Genomic DNA, 9,530 nt, shown 5'->3' on the forward strand with positions numbered 1-9,530 from the left:
ATCCAACCTCAACTGGTTTCCAAGAGGTAGCTCGCCACTACCCGTATAATGAAAGATCTAAGGCCTAAGCAATGTGTGGACTAGTAGGCCATACACCAAGCCCAACTCATAGGCCATATAGTGGGCCCTCAAGTAAGGTTTGGGCCCAACCACAAAGGTCATAATTCCACATATTGTGATGGGCTTCATGGGCAGCCCGGTAATTCATTTACATGGGCAAGTTTTACATTTAACACAAGTGAGTTGGGCCTCACTTTTGGCCTAAGTACTGGGTCAGTTTAGTGGGTAGCCAAGGGCCCGACTTCTTGTGTATCATTGCCCCTAAGCCCATCAAAATAGATAGGAGAGTATAGGCCCAAGATCAATGGGCCTATCCAAAGGAACTGAGTCCACAAGGCCTACTTGCTAACACAAACATGCATATACTGTATCACATAATGGGCCCTAAAGAAATGGCCCAAAACAAAAGTCATCCAATTCATACATTATGGTGGGCTTGAGGGCAGCTCATAAACCCAAGAATACACATAGGTAAGGCCTATACTGATAGTGTGGGCCTTGCCACATCAGCCCAAAGACTTAGCAAGGCCCTCCACACTATACATTTATGTGGGCCCCGCAAGTCAGCCCATAATTAAGCATTTCATGAGGGCATCATGACTAATAAATACACACGGTCAGCCTGTAGATGGCCCGTTGGGCCCGTGAAATAATAAGGTTAGGCCCTGCACGATCTTGGGCTCAAGAAATAGGTTTCCAGCCCATTGGGCCCATAAACTACCAAAAATCTGGTTAAGGCTAACCCCCAACATCACCACAAAGGTGGGCCTTAAGAGGAACTAATTATGCCCAAAAATGTCTAAGGAAATAAGGCAAGGAGTGTGTGCAATACTCCCTTAAATCTGGTGGGCCACAAAAGCTCCCAAACAATCAACTATGGAGCAAATTTGGGCCCCTTACTGGAATTCCAGCCCACCCACTTCCTGGGCCTGTTGGAATCTAGAAATTTATGTATTTCAGATGGGTTACTAGCCCATGGTGACCCACACATATCACAGTGGGTCCCACCGGATGAGAGGGGAATGCACAAAACACATTAGAAGTGGGCCATGCCACTGGAATACAGGCCCAGCAACAGCCCAAGGTAGGGGTGTCCCGTGGTGGGTAGTCCTACGGGCCTGAGTATCTGGCCCAAATCTGACCCAAGTTTGCAGGCCACACCACGGTCAGTACAGGGGCCCGATGGCCATGAAAATTTACAAGATGGTCCTCCCATAGGCGGACCACGAATCCTCAAAATTTTGTGATTTTTGGACGCTCATAAGTATTTTAATTAATTTAAATAAAACAGACCATTAAGAAAATCTGGTGAATCGGGACACCTGAACTTGGAGAGCTAGTCCAGCACTTTTCACGGTGTGCACGGGGCTCTATTGACCCCAAAAAATTATAGGTGAGTCCCACCATGGGTGGACCACCTCCCTGTAAATTTTCATGATTTTAGGATACTCATAAGTATTTAAATTAATTTAAATAATACAATCTATCCAGGGTGAAATATTGCTGGAATATAACTGTCCTGAATTTGGGCCATCCAATGGGTGGGTTCTGGGCCTCCAAAATTCCTGAAATTTGGACCCAAGGTCCCTCATCAAGCCTAAAACAAGGTGGGATCCAGAAATATGGCCCACCTTCTTAGAAATTATTTTTTTAATATTATTTTTATGGGACTATGCTGCTGGACTGCACAGCAGAAATTTCTGGCAGTCCAGTATGTTGGCCCACCCTTTTGGATGCCCAAATAGGATTCCTTGGCCCTGAAATTGTGTGGATAGGTCCTACCATGGGTGGGACACCTCCCTACAAAAATTTAGGATTTTTGGGATAGTAAAAATATTTTATTTAACTCATGTAATTTATGGACAGCAAGGTCCAGATTTTTATTTTCCTGCTGCAGCAATGCTGCTGTCCCTGACTTTAGCACCCCATTTGAGTGGGCCCAGGTCTATGTAAATTTGGAAAAATGTAAGGCCAACCTTCCTATACAAGTATAAAGTAAGGTGGGGTCCACAAAGGTGGCCCACCATTTCAAAATCAGGCTGATATTTATGATTTTCCAGCAAACAGTGTGGCTGGACAGTCCAGAAAAATCTGGACCGTCCACCCTCCTTGGCCCACCCTTTTGGGTGATCAAATAGGGACATTTGAAGGTGAGGTTTAGCATACTTTTAGGTGGGGTCCACACCTCAAAGAGAAGTCTAAGAAATCAGGAAAAAGGAGACCACAAACAAGGCCTACAACCCATACATTACAGCATAAAAAAATTCCAGCAATCTGGACAGCAACATGTTGCTGTCTAGATCAGCCCAAAAAAATTAATAAATGGGAAATAAATCATAGATTCCATAAGGTGGGGTCCACCCTGATGTGTCACACAACTCCCAGGCCCAGCCCCTCCCCAAGAAAATTCATAAAATCAGGCCCAAAGGCTTTCCAAATCAAGCAGCAAAACTAGGCAGCACAGTTGGGCCTGGGTGTCCAACAACTTGGGCCTGGATGTCCCAAAAATTTAAAAATTCTGGTTGCATGGCACATCAGGTGGGCCACATAATCATTACATCCAAACCACAAAAAGTGGAGAAGAAAAGAAGAAAGGAAATCTCATCAAGATGGGGTCCATGGAGAATGGCCCCATCAAGATCACATGCATGCAAGTGATGGCTAAAAGAAAACCTTATCCAAGGAGTGGTGGACCTTCACCATTGATGTGGTGAGTCCTACACTCTCCATATGAAGCAACAAAAGATCTATGAAAATAAGAACCATGCAATCTATCCTACATGCTCACCCACTTGTTGGATCTTCAAGATTCTTCAACCACCATGCTCCTTAAGCTTCGAGAAAGGAGGTTTAATGGTGATGATGGATCTTTGATGGTTAGATCTAGGGGGAAAGAAGAGGAAAGAGGGCTGGAAAAGTTCAGCAATGGAGGACATTGGAGGGCATTTGCAAAGAGGAGAAGAGAGAAATGAAGAAAGAGAGAGGGAGATGAGAGAGTTTCTAAAGTTGAAATGATTACTTTCTTAGAAAAAGATGAGTTTTGAAAAGAGAAAATAATCATTGCTCATGGGATAGGGTGGCTCATCATTGCCTAGAGAAGCTAATCTCATCATGGTTTTCTTGAGAAAAGAAGCCATCATTGCTAGGCTAAAGGTGGCTTACATAGGGAATAGTGCACATGGGGAAATGTGCAATCAGGTGGGTCCCACCAAAAATGCAATCAACTTTTGATGGACACGTCGGATTTACGCATGAGACGCGGTGCTAGAACCGCGGCGACGATGCGGTCACAATGGCATAGGTCTTGGGTTAATCCGAGTCGGGTCTACGTGACCAAACTCAAGGGTAACCGCAACCACTATTCGAAGGTCGCCGGTCGCCGAAATTTGACCGGTAGGACCACGGGACCAAAATACACGAGATACATACTCACACACACACATGCACACATGCGAACTCGGTTCAGGTCTCACATATGCCCAAGGTGATCCAAAGTTAGAAAAGCTTTTATCTATATCAAGAAAAAGTGGCGACCGTGGTTTGGGCTACATAATTTGAGAATAGCAGTTTTGAGAAATTCTGTTACGATCAGGGAATATCACATGAATTCTCTACGCCCAAAACACCACAACAAAATGAAATTGTTGAAAGAAAAAATAAAGTGCTTCAAGATATGGCAAATATAATGTTGAATAGTATGAAGCTCCCTAAAAATCTTTGGGGTGAAGCCATAAATACTGCATGCGATATAATCAATCGAGTTTATTTAAGTAAGTCAAATAATAAGACGGCTTATGAAATGTGGTTTGATAAGAAGCCTATTGTCAAATATTTTCAAGTTTTTGGCAGCTAGTGCTATATTTTACGTGACCGTGAAAATCTGGGTAAGTTTGACACCAAAAGTGATGAAGAGATCTTTTTAAGATATGCTTTAAACAGTCGAGCATATCGAGTACTGAATAAGAGGACCGACGTTATTCAAGAGTCCATCAATGTGGTCATTGACGATCACTTGAATACACCTGCCTCAAGTTCAGATAATGATGAAGTTCTTTTAATTGATAGATTAGATACCACATCAAGTCAAAATAACTCTGAACTGAGGACTATCAAAGATCATCCAACTAGTCAAATTCTTGAAAACCCTCTCACTGGTGTGCGCACTTGCAAACAACTAGAAGATATATGTAATTACGTATGCTTTACATCTCAGATCGAACCAACAAACGTAAAAGAAGCTCTTACTGATGCAAACTAGATAGTTGCGATGTAAGAAGAGCCTAATCAACTTATTGGAAATGATGTTTGGTATTTGGTTCCTAGACCTAAAGATAAACACATTATTGGAACTACGTGGATTTTTAAAAATAAGTCTGATGAACATGGGAATATAATTCGAAAAAAGGTCGACTGGTTGTACAAGGGTATACTCAAATTGAAGGCATCAATTATGATGAAACCTTTGCCCCAATATCTCAACTTGAATTAATCAGATTGTTTATATCCATTGCTTGCTTTAGAAAATTCAAAATTTATCAAATGGATAGAAAGAGTGCTTTTTTAAACAGCGATTTACATGAAGAAATGTATGTTGAACAACCAATGGGTTTTGAAGACCCTAAGAATACTGATCATGTCTATCGCTTAAAAAAGGCTCTTTATGGTTTGAAACAAGCTCCCAGGGTATGGTACGAAAATTTGACTAAGTTTCTACTAAGTCATAATTTTCAAATAAGAAGTGTTGATAAAACTCTGTTTGTTAAGAAACATAACGATTATATCTTAATAGTGCAGATCCATGTTGACGATATTATTTATGGATCTACCTATACTAACATGACTGTTGAGTTTGCAGATCTCATGAAATCTAAATTCGAAATGAGCATGGTTGGAGAATTGAACTATTTCCTAGGGTTACAAGTTAAACAGCAACCTGATAGCATCTTTATTTCTCAAACCAAATATGCTATGAACTTAGATAAAAATTTCAGATTTGAGAATGGAAAAAATTTTGATACTCCTATGAGTACAACATTAAGACTCTCAAAAGATTCTATAGGTAAAAATGTGGATCCTAAATTATATCGTAGTATGATTGGAAGTTTACTTTACTTAACTGTAAGTAGACTTGATATTGCTTTTAGCGTTGGAATTTGCATTAGATATCAATCTGATCCTAAAGAATCTCATTTAACTATTGTTAAGTGGATTATGTGATATGTCGCAAGTTCAGCTAATCTGGGTCTTTGGTATCCATACAATACTAATGTTCAATTAGCTAGTTACACTGATGTTGATTGGGCTGGTAATGTTGACGATAGAAAATCAACCAGTGGTGGTTATTTCTATATTGGGAACTGTTTAGTTTCTTGGCAAAGTAAGAAATAAAGTTCCGTATCGCTCTCAACTGTTGAGGCTGAATACATCGCAGCTGGAAATGCATGTACTCAGCTTGTATGGATGAATAGAATGTTAAGCGATTACGGAATTGCATATGATTCAATGGTTTTATATTGTGATAATTTCAGTGCAATTAATATATCTAAAAATCCAATCCAGCATTCATGAACCAAACATATTAACATTAGATATCATTACATTTGTGAATTAGTGGAAGAAAAGATAATTTCTTTGGAATACATTCCGACCGAGACTCAACTTGCTGACATTTTCACTAAACCACTCGACAAAAATAGGTTTAATAAATTGAAATTTGATCTTGATATGTGTAATTTAAATTGATTATTCATACATTTCTGTATTATAGTATATATATATTTGTTAATTAATTTATTTAAAATTTGAAATTATGTGAAAAATGCATATTTTTGTCTGTGCACGACCAGTCGAGGACGTACTCGACCAGTCGTAGCACGACCAGTCAAGGACATCCCACGATCAGTCGTATAGCGCGCTAGTGCTTTTAATTTGTGGAAAAAGCCCGTTCTTCCTCATTTGCCTTTCCTCTCCAATGAGTCGAAGCTCGACCGGTCATACCTACCTTCTTGATTCTTCAAGGTTAGTTCATTATTTCTGTTTATCTTGTAGATTCAAGTTAATATCACTTCATTTTCACACTTGGAGTGATTTATTTCTTGTTTTCTAGCAGTTTTGGGGGTTTTCTTCTCCAAAATATGATTTTGAAGAAACCCACTCTACATCTTTTGTAAACTCTTGATTCCTTCATTTCTTAGTTGCAAATGGATGCTAGAGGTAAAAAAAAAAACTTCCTGTGGTACTTCCTCATCTAGATCAACTCCTATCATAAGGCGCCACCTTCGGTCACCCGAAGATGATCCCTCGTATGTATGGGATTTACATTTGCCCAATGTGATAGTTGAACGTCCTGTGCATATTGAATGTATTGCTCCATTTGGTCTCCTTCCTCTTCTCCAATCTGTAGGATGGGATAACATTCTACATTGGGGTGGGCTGGCATACTGGTCTATTGTGCAAGCTATGTTCGCTTGTATTTCTGATTTTTCAACAGAGAATTTAACGATTAAAATAGCAACTAGAGAAGGCTCATTTGATGTTGATCGACATTTGATTTCTAGCCTAATGGATATACCTATCAATGATGATAGTATTCCTATTAGTTCTCTAGTTAAGAAACCTTCTGAATCAGAAAAATGCTTACTTACTCGAATATTATGCAACATAGATGTGCAATGGAGTCAAAATGAGAATGCACTTGCTTCCAAGTACTTGTTACATAGATACAGGGTTCTTCATCGAATATTTATTTCAAATTTGTATCCACGTTCTGGTAACAAAACTGAACTTACCTCTTTTATAGTTCGAATTTTTCATTCCATCATCTCAGGTACAAATATCTGTCTTCCTTCTTTAATTTGTCATTCCATCATTCAATTTCGTCTCCATCCTAGACACAGTGATATTCCTTTTGCATATCTGATGACTGTGTTAGCCACTCATATGTTAATAGCTATTCCTGTTGGAAAGGCTCCTATTCATCACCTTATTTTCAACAACTCAAATATAAATAAGATGAAGTTATGATTGGTTGATGGCCAAGTGGATGCGGGTGGTGGTGGAGCTGAAGCAGTGAATGAAGAAGAAGGTGGCGATTTACCTCCTGATGATATAAATATGGATGATATCTTCAATGAGCTTGATTCAGATTCTAAGGCTGACCTTGATTATCAGCCTTCTGATTTTGCTGAGAGGTTATATTCTCTTAAGGAACAGGTGGCTCAAATTCGTGTAACCCAGCATTCTCAATATGCTCATATGCGCAAATATCTGAGGTGCATTAACAAGGGTTTACACCAAATTGATCCATCTATTCCTACTCCCTCTTCAGGATCTGATTAAGTGTTTTCTCATATGGCATATAATAACTCTTATGATACTTTGCTTTCTTTCAGTTTGTGGGATTGACTTTGGATGAACTTGGTTCATGTTGCTTTCTTATATATGAACATGATTTTCTTTTATCTTTCATATCTTGACTATTTTTCTTCCTTATTCCTCTTGCGTTTATTTTCCTCTTCCATATCTTAGTTGCTTCCTTTGTCAGATTGTGACAAAAAGGGGGAGAATGATTTATTATGCTTGCTTATGGATATGGATATGGATTGTGGGTAGTAGCATTTTTTTTATTTTCATGTGTGCAACTCAGGGGGAGTAAGTAATGAGGTGTTTTGAATAATAGTGTGTTCTAGTTATTGCAGCTGGTGCATTATACTTTCTTGTGTATATATGGTGCATGATTCTTTATTGAGCATGTAATGCTTCTCTTATTTTTAATGGAGTGTGTTTTATCACAAATTTGACAAAGAGGGAGATTGTAAGTGCTTTGGTTTCTTTGCTCCTTTGATTGTCAAATTTTGTAGTGCCAAAATCATAATCTGTGCCTTGTGTAGCACATTGATATATATGTTCAAGGCAATGCATCACATGTACAAGGTCAATGCTTCAAGTCAAGAACAAAGATCTACTCCAAGATATGCAAGATCAAGTACATTGTTCACTCCTTTAAGCTTCAAAGTTCAATGTTTTAAAGCGACATCGAAAGACAAGTGAAGCATTCATACTCAAGACTCAAGGTGAAGCACAACTCAAGTATTACAAAATCATGCTTCAAAAGATCTCAAGTTCAAGCCTCATTATTTGTTGAGATCTCAAGCTTCATGAACTTCAAAGATCATCTTTCATCTAATGAAAAGAAGGTTCAATGTTCATACATCATGGATAAGGTATGAAAGACCTTAGTTTGACCTTATGGTAGGTCATTTTGAACACATAATTCAAATTGAATCACTTTATAGGTATTTTGACTATTCTTCGACTAGTCCTGGACTCTGTTCGACTAGTCCAAGAAATTTCACGACCAGTCCTAAGGTTGTTGTAAATTTTTAAATTTTTTTGTAAAGCCACGACCAGTCCTGAAGACTGTTCGACCAGTCGTGTGAATAGTGCTCGACTTGTTCACGACTAGTCTTATAGCTACGACTCAAACTACAGCGACTAAATCTGGTTCCTCACGACCAGTCATGGACAGGTCACGACAAGTCGTGGAGGACCCACAACCAGTCGTGGAATAATTTTCTCTTATCACGCCTAAAATTTAAAAATCTGTTAGTTCTATGACCAGTCGTGGAGACCTCAGGACTAGTCGTGAACATGATTTGTTCAACTATAAATAGACGACGAATTTCAGAGTTTGATATCCAATTCAAGCTAAATCAATTCATCACTCTGAGAGATAAGTTAGTCATTTTTTAAAGCTATATTGTGCTCATTTAATATTCTCTTTTATTAGCTTTGTATATTTGATTTTGTATTCTGCATTCCGATCTGATTTGAAAGAGGAATTGAAGAGTTCCCACTTCTTGGAATCAAAATCAAATAGAGCTAGCTCAACTTGATTTAATTTAAAATCAATTTAGAGCCTAGAACCATTTCATATGTTAGTGTCGACATTGAACTTCTATATTCGAACTTCTACTCCAATTTGGTTCTTCCGGGCTGCAACAAGAAGAATATCCAGGTATTTTACATTTGTGTAAATCTTCTGTTTTTGGTTTCTTTTGAGATTGAGCCAGAAAAATCTCATTATTTTGGTTATCTAAGGAGATCCAGAAAACTCAGAGTGTGGAGTTTTTTGAATTGTGTAAGCCCATTTGAAAGACATAATTGTGAAGGTTTTGGGTGAACCTGAAAAAACCTATTTTCATAGTGAACGCTAATATCCATTGTGTGAGGATATTAGGAGTAGAGTAGCTGTGTGGCTGTTGTTTAACAGTTGGTGTACACACAGGCAAACCACTATAATTCTTTGTGTTTTGTGGATGTGTGGTTTATTTTCTATATCTTTTATCATTCAAGTTTGTGGAATGTATTTGTGGATGTGAATGTTGTAATCTTTTACATTTCAAGCTTTGTGGGGAATGTTGTAATAGCTTAGAATTTCTTTCTTGCTATTTATTTATTTATTTATTCCT

The sequence above is a fragment of the Magnolia sinica genome, chromosome 3 (genome assembly GCF_029962835.1).
Source record: "Magnolia sinica isolate HGM2019 chromosome 3, MsV1, whole genome shotgun sequence".
Lineage (NCBI taxonomy): Eukaryota > Viridiplantae > Streptophyta > Magnoliopsida > Magnoliales > Magnoliaceae > Magnolia > Magnolia sinica.